The following is an 11,043-nucleotide window of genomic DNA, read 5'->3' as shown; positions in this document are numbered from 1 at the left end:
GTTTTGGAGGCAAAATTACTCAAGTAGAGAATGTGATTTAACCCTATGGCCAGGTTAATGTTGACAGCACGATTTTTTAAAAGTAATTTTAATTGGTGGTGACGTTTCAGTAATCGGTGGATATTGGTGGGGACATGTCTCTTCCGTCAATGCTCAATCTACGCCACTGCCTTATTTATTCATTTATTTTTCTTAAGCTTTAATCAAACGAGGTCGCCACAAAACATAGTATCCCAGAAGACGAATGAACCACCAATTTATCCAGCATATGTTTTACACAGTAGATGACCTTCCTTTAGTCTAAAGCAATTGGTGCAAAAGCATTAAGGGCGTGTCCAAATTCACTTTTGCTAATTTAATGATGGAAAAATACGCTCTGCACCCTGGCCCATGGTCTAACAAGGTTGTGCTTATTCTCTTTATGAGTTCTGGGTGTGTTTTGAGCACAACGTGCATTAAACCAATCAGTGTCTTTTCTCCTATTCCTTTAAGAGTCAGTTCATCATGCCATGGCGCATTTGCTATTTACATAGCGGACTTTGTAAGTAGAAAAACTGAACGCTTCACTAGCGAGAAAACAGTTAAACAGACCATCTGCAGCGCGAGGATAAAGAACAAGCCTCCTCCATTCGGCCTGTTTGCTTTCTTTTTACTTTTACTCTTTACTCCTTTACTTTCGTGGATAAGAAAACAGTGTTTTCTTACACACTCTACTGAAGACATCCATAAGCCTACAAATTAAATTTTGTTTTTTAAGCGCAATGATTTCTTTCAAAAGTATTTTTAAATTCAGTTATAATTAACATCAATATAATAAATTAACAACAATAACGAAGTGTGGTCAAAAAATTGAGTTCCAAATACAGCTATTCTTATGCCCCGTATGGTGATGCATAGGTCTCCAAAACCCGACAGGTGGACAAATCTAAACTTGTTTTTATCAAAAAATATATAAATATACATAAGGGCTGCATAGTGGCGCAGAGGGTAGCATGATCGCCTCACATCAAGAAGGTTGCTGGTTTGAGCCTCGGCTGGGTCAGTTCACGTTTCTCTGTGTAATTTGCATGTTCTCCCCATGTTTGCGAGGGTTTCCTCCGGGTACTCCTGTTTCCCCAACAGTCCAAAGACATGCGGTACAGGTGAATTTAGGTAGGCTAAATTGTCCGTAGTGTATGAGGGTAAATGAGTCTAAGGATGTTTCCCAGAGATGAGTTGCAGCTGGAAGGGCATCTGCTCTGTAAAACATAAGCTGGACACCCCACATAATATTTATATTTGTAATAAATACAAATGAAAAAAAAAAGTTCATCAAATCAGCATTTTAAAATTATGAACTGGAGCTAAAAAATTCAGCTTTGAGAAGATTTAAAATAACTTAAAATGTTTCATGTTTATTTTGAATTGTGAAATACCTTACATTTCATATAGAAATTACTTAAATACCATTTAAAACTAACATATTGAGATCACCCTTGGGGATGAGAGACTTCTTAGACAAATATAAATCTTACAGCTTCCATTTTGGTTTCATGTTTGCAAAAATTTCGTTGGCTTTACTGGGCTAGTTGATGTCATTGAGGGAGAAAAAAAAAAGAGAGGTGAAAAAGCACTGAAAAAGGAATGATTAAAGGATTAGAGTTAAAGGTCAGACAGAAACAGAATGTAAAAAGGGGACAAGCCGTATATAAAAAAATAAACAGACAAAGACGTGTTTATGAACGGTTGGATGGATTTGGATCAAAGCTGGATCACAGTCAGAACCGCAGACTAGCTGGTTATCAACACGTATTGATGCAGACTTAAGACATGCCTTGTTACTGTTCTGTCAGTTTTGTCACGGCACAAAATATAACATCAATATCAGGCTGCTATTACATCAACCTTTAGTCACTATGGCCCCAAGCTTTTAGATTTTTTGTACACATTTGGATCTCTTCTCTAGCAAACCTACGAGCTGTCACATGCTTTCAAACAGGATCTGTCATATCACTCCCATGAATAGATTTCAGTACCTTCTAAATTAATAATAAGAGTTTGCACCATAAACTAATTTTGAAATCATCCTCTGTAATATGTTTTTCCCCTGCTTTTCCGGCAAGTCCCAGTAAATAAATATGTCTAGTCCAATTTCTGCATTTAGATTCTCCTTGAACTCTGTGTTGCTTGCAATGAGAACTAGATCTGAGCACAGCTAATATGCTTTACAATGCTTGACCTCAAACCAGTACCACTGTGAATCAAAATATCATGAGAATTTGTACAAAAACACAGTGCTTTTATGCTAATGCTTAGCTTTTGACTTTCAACTCAGATAAAAAAAAAAAAAATTTTTTTAAAGATACAATTTATCTATCCCAGCAAGCCTTTTTTGTTTTAAAAAAAAGTATTTTAGATGTTTAATAGACGTCTAAGCATAGTTGTCTTGGCTAAAACAAGCTAAATTTGGGCTGTCAGTAAACATCTAATAGAAGAATAGGCCAAAACTAGACTAGTCAATAAACAGAAATGAGTGACTACACAAGTCTGTCTAAACTGTCTATTTGTTGACTAGTCTAGTTTTGGGCTTTTCTTAAATGTCCAGCTTAATACTTAGTGCTAGCTCTTGTCCTGGAGTCCGTTCTTCGTACTTTGCTTAAATTATCTAAGATGATTTGGCAGATACTGGATCTTTAAATCTTGATGACTGATCTCTGGCTAATTTGGTTCTTCAATCAAGTTCACGAATAAGATCAAAATGTCTGGATGAACTGATCTGAGATCTTTGCGTGTGTTGTGAAGGACTGATCTATCGATCCTCGAAATCATGGTCAGCAATGCAATGATTGGCTGACGGCTTAGCAGTGTAATGGCATCATCTGATTAATTTTCAATTCTCCATGTGAGCAAAATTACAGAAAATTCATAGTAAACGGTTTGTTAAACATGATCCACAAAAACTTTTCAACTTTGTTGAGGGCTGCAGGCTTTACATGATCAAGTGTCGAGAGTATTTAGCAATTTATTTAGTTTAACAGATAGAATGGATTTTCTTTATTATAGTAGCCATAGTAGTATTATAGTAGCCGGTTTCCTAATCGATATAAAGAATAACTGGATTTTTTAATTCATTTTGCAATTCTTGTGAAGCATCAAATCCCCGTTATATTAGCTGTCAAAACATGATTATGACTGCATAAATTATTATTCCTTTTAAAAAATTGCATATTGTGCATTTCTATTATCATTCACAAATTGTACTAAAGCGATTGTACGCATTTGTATCTTAAAAGTTCATTTCAATAAATTTTCTCTTTGAACTACCAGGTGACGATCTTTGTACTTCTATTTTGGAGTGCAGATTGCATAACTTTCATTAATATAAAATGTTTAAACTTTATATATGTATATGAAAAAATATATTTACTATTTTCCCAAGTATATATAACTACTATTGTAAGAAAATATCAGCATTCGGTTCATACTTTTAGTGTTACCTTTGCTAGAACTGACCCAATCTAATCCTGTTTATATGAAATGAGCCTGCTCCTGATCAGGTTTGAGTTACCAGAACTGTTGCTATGACAACAACACTTGAAAAAAATTTGAAGAACGAAATGATACTGGATCGTGTCAAATCATTGATAGCCAAATCCAGCTATCTGAGTAATCTACATACGAAGAACAGACCCTGGGTGTTTGTGTTTGTTTTGTATGCGATGTTCATTCTCAGCGTCTCAGTCTAGTTTGTTTCGGTTTTGGATGGCGCTGGGAGGGAACATTCACGTCACATATGTGAGTGCACAGTGAGTGTCTTTATCCTGTGCTCGTGTCTTGGGTTCTGTTGTGTTTGTGTTGTGTAGCACGTGGTTTCATGTTTAAACTAAATTTCTGTGTCAATGAAGATGTCAGTGCCATCAGAATGTCCTTGTGTCATTGTGTTTGGATAAGACAGTTAAATTACTTAACCATGTTTTCAATACAACAGTGAACTCTGGAGAATGTTCTGATGTAAACTATTATTTTTTTATTGCTGTTTGTGCAGTAATTTGTTCACAGATCATGTCATTGTGATACAAAAATGAAAAGACAGCACTGCATAGCACAAATAAAAACAAAAGTAGAAATGAACATACTGTAGGACAATCTTCTTTGAGATGTACCTTCATTAGAAAAAGTTATTAGAAAAAGATTCACCTCTGAGAATTTTACCACTTATAGACAGATTTAGAAAAAAGTCTAATAGAAAGTATGGAAAATGCATTATGCAATTTTTCAACCAGTTTGCATGCAAAGACTTATGCCATGAACAACCGGTTAATGTTTGGGGAGGACTATTCAACACCGACCAAAGTAGTCCTTTTTGATCAATACGACATTATCAATTTTTAATATAGGAAAGTGTGGCGAGGGGGCGTGGCCGAGAGCCGTGGGAACGGGGTGAGGCCACCGCGTAAGTGGATACACCTGCGGTGCGCACCTGCCTCGGATCCCACGGAAGGAGCTCTGGCCCATAAAAGGAGGACCGATGGCAGAGGAAGCCGAGAGAGGACCGGACCTGGACATATTTTACTTTTGCTTTCAGTTTGACGGCAGTCTCCGTGGGGAGCTGCCGTCACTGTTATTAATAAATATTTTAAAGCTCCGTCGGTTCTTTGCCTCCTTCTTTCCGGCGGCCAAAGGGCCGTGAACTTTATTACAGTGGTGCCGAAGCCCTGGAGAAGGAGGGACGCGTTGTCCAGATGCCCTTCGCCGCTGAGAGAGGGGGCGAGTGTTCGGGAGTTAACCCGAGTGGGGGAGAAACCCGTTCGTCTGCCCAGAGTGCCGAGGCGGCCTGAGGCTGGCGAGGAAAGGATCTGCCTGCTGCCGTCTCCCAGCATGGGGAGGAGCAGGGGACGCGGGGCTCACCACCAGAAGGGAAAGTGCTGAAGGGAGCCATCCCACAGAACCCGGGGGAGTCGCCGCGATCCGCCATGATGCCAAAGCCTGCATCCATCCACCGAAGCGGGAACGAAGCAGGAGACCAGAAATGCCGCCAGCCAGCCAGGAGAACCGCCGCCGGACGCCAGAAGACGGACGGGTGGATGGATTCCTCCACAGGGCTCCCAGCACGTCGTCGCATCTCTCAGCTGGTGGAGGACCGAGTGGCAGCGTGTCTGGAGAACCGAACCCCAATTTTTTTTTTCTTTTTCCTCTCTCCCCTTTCTCGGTCTACTCTGTCTTTCCTCCTTTTTTTCCATCTCCTTTTCTCTCGACCCGTCTCATATAGGTCTCGCGGGTGCTGTGGCGCGAAACCCCCTCCCCCCATCCGGGGTGCCCCCGGCCTGTGATGGGAGATGGGGGTATGTGGCGAGGGGGCTTGGCCAAGAGCCGTGGGAACGGGGTGAGGCCACCGTGTAAGTGGATACACCTGCCGTGCGCACCTGCCTTGGATCCCATGGAAGGAGCTCTGGACCATAAAAGGAGGACCGATGGCAGAGGAAGCCGAGAGAGGACTGGGCCTGGACATATTTTACTTTTGCTTTCAGTTTGACGGCAGTCTCCGTGAGGAGCTGCCGTCCGTTTGTTTTGGTTTAGATGGCAGTCTCCGTGAGGAGCTGCCGTCACTGTTATTAATAAATATTTTAAAGCTCCGTCGGTTCTCCGCCTCCTTCTTTCCGGCGGCCAAAGGGCCGTGAACTTTATTACTGAAAGATCTGAGAATTGCATAATCGTTTGCATGGATGTACAGAAGCATTTGTAACTTGTTTAAAGTAAAGAGAAACAGGTTTAAACAGGTAGTTTTGATAATTTCAATTCTGATCTGAGAAATGTACCAAAGCCACTGAGAAAAACTGTAATACAACATATAAACATTCAAATTTTAAATTATAATACTTCTTTACAATATTACTGTATTTTTTTAAAAAGATGCAACATAAGCTCATTCTGAAAAAATAATCCTAAATACATATGTGGACATCGCAAATTATGTAGCCAGAAGTACGCATTCAATCTTAAAAACGAACACTACGGGGCGGTATGACACTGTTTCTTTTCACGGTTACCAACTGTTTACGATTACAGGTTTTAGCTTACCCAATTCACCTTTAGTGGGGGAAACCGGAGCATCCGGAAGAAACCCACGCAAACACGGGGAGAACATGCAAACTCCACACAGAAATGCCAACTGACCCAGCCGAGGCTCGAACCAGCGACCTTCTTGCTATAAGGCGACAGTGCTAACCACTGCGATGCCCTTCATTTGTTATAATATTTTTATATCTCATATGACTTCATATCTTGCAATAGCACCTTCATTTCTAACATTTATGACTCAATAACTCTCAAAGTGCGACTCATTTTTATTTTAAACTATATCCCAATTACTGCTTTTATAATACGCATTTACCCTGTCCGTACACATCCCAGGTGGACTAATATGAGCCTACAGAGTAAATCCTCAGCCCTCAGAGGTACGTCCTATACAAATCTAACAGTGACTCTAATGAGTGTAATTGGGTTGAAGGTAAAAGATAAGGCTGTGAAAAAAAGCTCACAGCTCTGCACGTTTACTGAGTGGTACGCTAGGGAAATGGTGTATACACAGTGTTCAACATCCCTGAAGCTCGCCTGAGGCCACGGTAATACTCGCATGTTGCAGGTTAGAGCTACTGGTGCTATTGAGAGCATTTAATTATCCCAAACTCGGGCTGAGAGAGGGACTAAGGCATGTCACCAAGGGCGAAAGGACTTTGACTAACTACCGAGAAATGAACTCGAGGAACAGTAAGCTGCGTCAGCGTGTCTGCGAGATCTCCAACAAATATTAGAATTAGTGACTTTCAGCCACACGAAGAGAAATATAGACACAGAGCTAGACACAAGCACACTCACACACTCTTTGTTTGGGGCTTTAATGCTAAATTCAACTCCTTCAAGGATCTGTCAACCATGCTGAGGCTCTTGGCAAACATTCAAATGCCACCACCTTCTCACTCTTACCTTCTATCAGTCTTTCTGTCATTCCTTCTTGTGCTCCTCATCTTTCTTTTCTTTGTCACTTGTCATTACAGTCTGTAAATGCCAGCTGATAGAGCGGCCATAAATCCACTTCTGCCCTGCACACCTGTCAAATTCATCTTCTTTTGTCTAACGCACAAAGAAAAGAGAACGTCTTGAGCAATATAAAGAAAGGTCTTTTGAAAGATTCATTTTAAAATAGAGAGTCAAATCTGAGAATACCAATTGATATATCTAAAAGAAAATCTGAAATGAGTGCAAGGAGAATATGGTTTGCTAGTTTGACAATACAATAATGATTTTTCGACTCTCTTTGGAAAACTTGATAACAGTTGGAAAAATGCATGCATAACTGGGCCCACACGGAACCTGCGCCCACAGAAATCCACCTGCAAAATCCTGTAGATCTTTGAGTTCATCGTTTTATCTATTCATTTACTTATGTAAATGTGTGTCAACATATAATTATTCGTTTTTACATCTATTGTATTTATATAATTTCATGGCACGCAATTGTTTAGATGATTTATGTGCAATGCAATTTGTAATGTCTGTTATGTATTTTAGTGAATTTATTATTTGAGACACAATATCTTTGTTTATGTTTGGAAAAAGGAACATTTTTAAAATTATTTTTATTTTTATTAAACAATTGTATTTGTATTGATTAAGGCGATATTAACTAAACTTCTTCTCGAGTGTGATATGCCTTGGATACTAATGAAGCATTTTTGCAGATTTAAATGATAGAAATGAAATGGCCTAATTGTCAAAAATTTTCTTGAGCTCTGTAGCTAAACTTCTTGTGAGCAGATATGGGTTGAAAATGAATACAGAATATTTGAGGTTGAGAAGTCTTATGCTTTTAATGTTGTGCAGAGAACTCGTAGAAAATGTATGGGTGCGGCCAATAGAGGACTGTATGACGCCGTTACTTTTTGCAAATACTAGCTGACTATGGATGTATTTTCCGATGTTACAAGTTTGTCGCCGCATATATCAATGGACTTGAGATGCAGAGAGGAGTTGACTGTGTTGATGGAGTTTAGGTCTGGTGAAGAACGGTTCCAGAAAGCAGCTAACACTGTTGATTGGGTTTAGGGAAGTGGGTGGGCGCTGGTCAATTGGGGATTTTGAAGACATTGTCGGTTGGGTTTAGGGAAGAAGGAGTGGCTTCTGGTGGATTTGCGCGAGACAGGCAGGTCGCAAGAGAGATTTTTGATTTCATAAGGAGTACAGAGTGGCTTCAAGCTGCAAAAAACAAAAAAAAAAAAAAAAACGTAGCTTCTGGGATGTATTTGGGTCTCTACAGCAATGTAAATAGGGGTACATTTTCAGAATGAGCCAGGGTTTGTTTCAATCCTATGTGCTCAAGCAAATACAATTCACACTTTACATGACATTGTAATAATAAAAAAATCCAATTTTAGCAAACAGAAGTTGAATATTGTTCTGGATTCGTAGACAAAAATTTAGGTGACAGAAAGTTAAGCACATGATTTAGGATTTTCTATTTGGTGGGTGAACTGTGCATTTAATCCTTTAGATTACTCCTCGTCTGAGAGAGCACTCCCATAAACCCAAGTGTTTAAGTAAGATTTCCTCTCATCTACTCTGGTTCATCATTGCTTTGGCAGAATATTATGTGCGTTGAATATGCACACATTAAATATAAGCTAAACATATGCTCACTAGGCAGGATTACTTTCATTATAATAGATAGTAGACTAAAATTCCAAAAGCTATCACAGGTAAGCTTCTTTGCATAATAAAATAACCAGCCTGTCATATTCTCCGTCTCTCTTGTGGGTTTATACAATGTGCTGCCTCTCTGATGAAGTTAACAGACTAATTAAGACTAAGGAAAACTTGTTTCCCAAGGGCAGCCTCTCCAATCCGCTGCTAATTAAATCTAGGGAGTGTGAGTGATACACAGCCAGATCAGATGTGATGGCACGTTTCTGGGTGAGGCTAAGACAGTCTAAGACAGGAAAAGATTGAGGGAGATAGAGAGAGAGAGGCTTGATACTCATCACAGTGTAATGGACATACCATCAAAGAACTCGAGTTACTTACGGAAAAATAAATGAAAAAGGGAAAAAGAAACAGAAACAGAGCACTGCTCTGCAGAGCGCAAAACTATCACTTGTAAAATGCAATTTTTTTTAAGCATTACAAAATGGGGGTACATTGTGTGATTCCACATTTCCCTGTGTTTTATGATTGCTTGTCAGAGAGCACAATATGACCCAGGTAGGTCCTTGGGAAAACCAAGACAGACTGTATCTATATCAATGGACTTTTCTGTCAGGCTGTATGCTATTTAAGACATTTGTCATGATTGAGAGTATTGACTGTTTTATATCACAAGTCATAACATGTTCTGACATGCTCATTAAAGTGACTCTGAAATGAAACCTAACAAACCTAATGTTTAATTTTTCAATTTTTATTGTTTTTCAAGCAGATTTTATTTAACTTTATCAGTAAATACTTTTTTCTTTCTCCAAAGTCACAAGATCGATCAGAAAATCATCTAGTTGATATTCTACAAAAAAAGTCTAATTTGGCTTTAGTTTTGGCAAACACAAAGTCTAAAACACTTACAAAGTATATTGAAGAATTACTTTTTAATTTCATAAATAGTTCTACAAGAGCTTGTAATTATGTTTGAAAATAGCACCAATAATCTTGTTTATAATCCAATATACAGTGCTCAGCATAACTGAGTACAGCTCATTTTGAAAATGAATATTTTATCCATTTCTATGTGAAAATAATTAATATTTTTTAGTGCATATAAGCAAAGCAGATTTATTAATAAATGGACTTTTATGTCAGGCTGTATGATATTTAAGACATTTGTCATGATTGAGAGAATTGGTTGTTGTTTTTTTTTATCACTAGTTGTGTCATGTTCTGACATCCTCATTAAAGTGTCACTAAAAAAAACTAACAAATAATATGTTTGTGCATATGAACAAAACAGATTTATTAAACAGATGTGTTTATTAAAATAACATTTTAGTCACAAAACATATTTAGAAATTGAAAGATAATACAATTAAAGTAATTCAAAATATTGCAAAAGAAAAAAAGAAAAAAAATACAAGCTACAACATTTTTCCCTAACATATAAATTTGGGCTACAAATTTTTTTAACCTTTATTGTAAGCTATTTTGTTGGATTTGTTCCAGATTTGGCTTCAGTACTGACTAAACTAATATATATGCACAAGTATTATATTGTAAATCATTCTATAGAAAATATTCAGTTAAATGAGAGATTTGGGGGGTTACTCATTTGTGCTGAGTACTGTGCTTATAGCACTGTAACTCTATATTAGGGAAAAACTGACATTGTGATATTTTGTTTTTAAAAATGGTGTGAATAGCTCTATTTGATGGATTCCTGGGGATCGAACAGTATATGCATGTAGGAAAATTTTATAATCACAATGCAAAAAAAAATGCTTTTCTTACTTTGCTTTGTCTAATTTCTAGTCCAAATATCTAAAAAAAACAAAAAAAAAAAAACAGATAAAATAAAAATATTTAGTTTTTCACCTTAATAAGTAATAACCAAAATTAAGAGTTTTTCTTTTTTTTTAATTATCTGCAATACTACTATTTTCACTGTGAAATGTAGATGTTTCTTACACCTGCAAACATAATTTTTTGTGTCCAAATGTGCTAAACTCTTCAAATGCTCAGTCACAGGCCTTACAAACACATTCAAATGATAAACTCATTCATTCATTTCCATTTTCTAATCTGGGGTCGCCACAGCGGAATGAACCGCCAACCCATCCAGCACGTTTTTTACGCAGCGGATGCACATCCAGCCGCAACCCATCTCTGGGAAACAACTACACACTTATTCATACACACTCATACACTTCGGACAATTTAGCCTACCCAATTCACCTGTACCGCATGTCTTAGGACTGTGGGGGAAACCGGAGCACCCGGAGGAAACCCACGCGAACGCAGGGAGAACATGCAAACTCCACACAGAAATGCCAACTGAGCCGAGGATCAAACCAGCGACCTTCTTGCTGT

Source organism: Danio rerio, chromosome 5 (genome assembly GCF_049306965.1).
Source record: "Danio rerio strain Tuebingen ecotype United States chromosome 5, GRCz12tu, whole genome shotgun sequence".
NCBI classification, from domain to species: domain Eukaryota; kingdom Metazoa; phylum Chordata; class Actinopteri; order Cypriniformes; family Danionidae; genus Danio; species Danio rerio.
Note: the sequence above shows the minus strand (reverse complement) of the source record.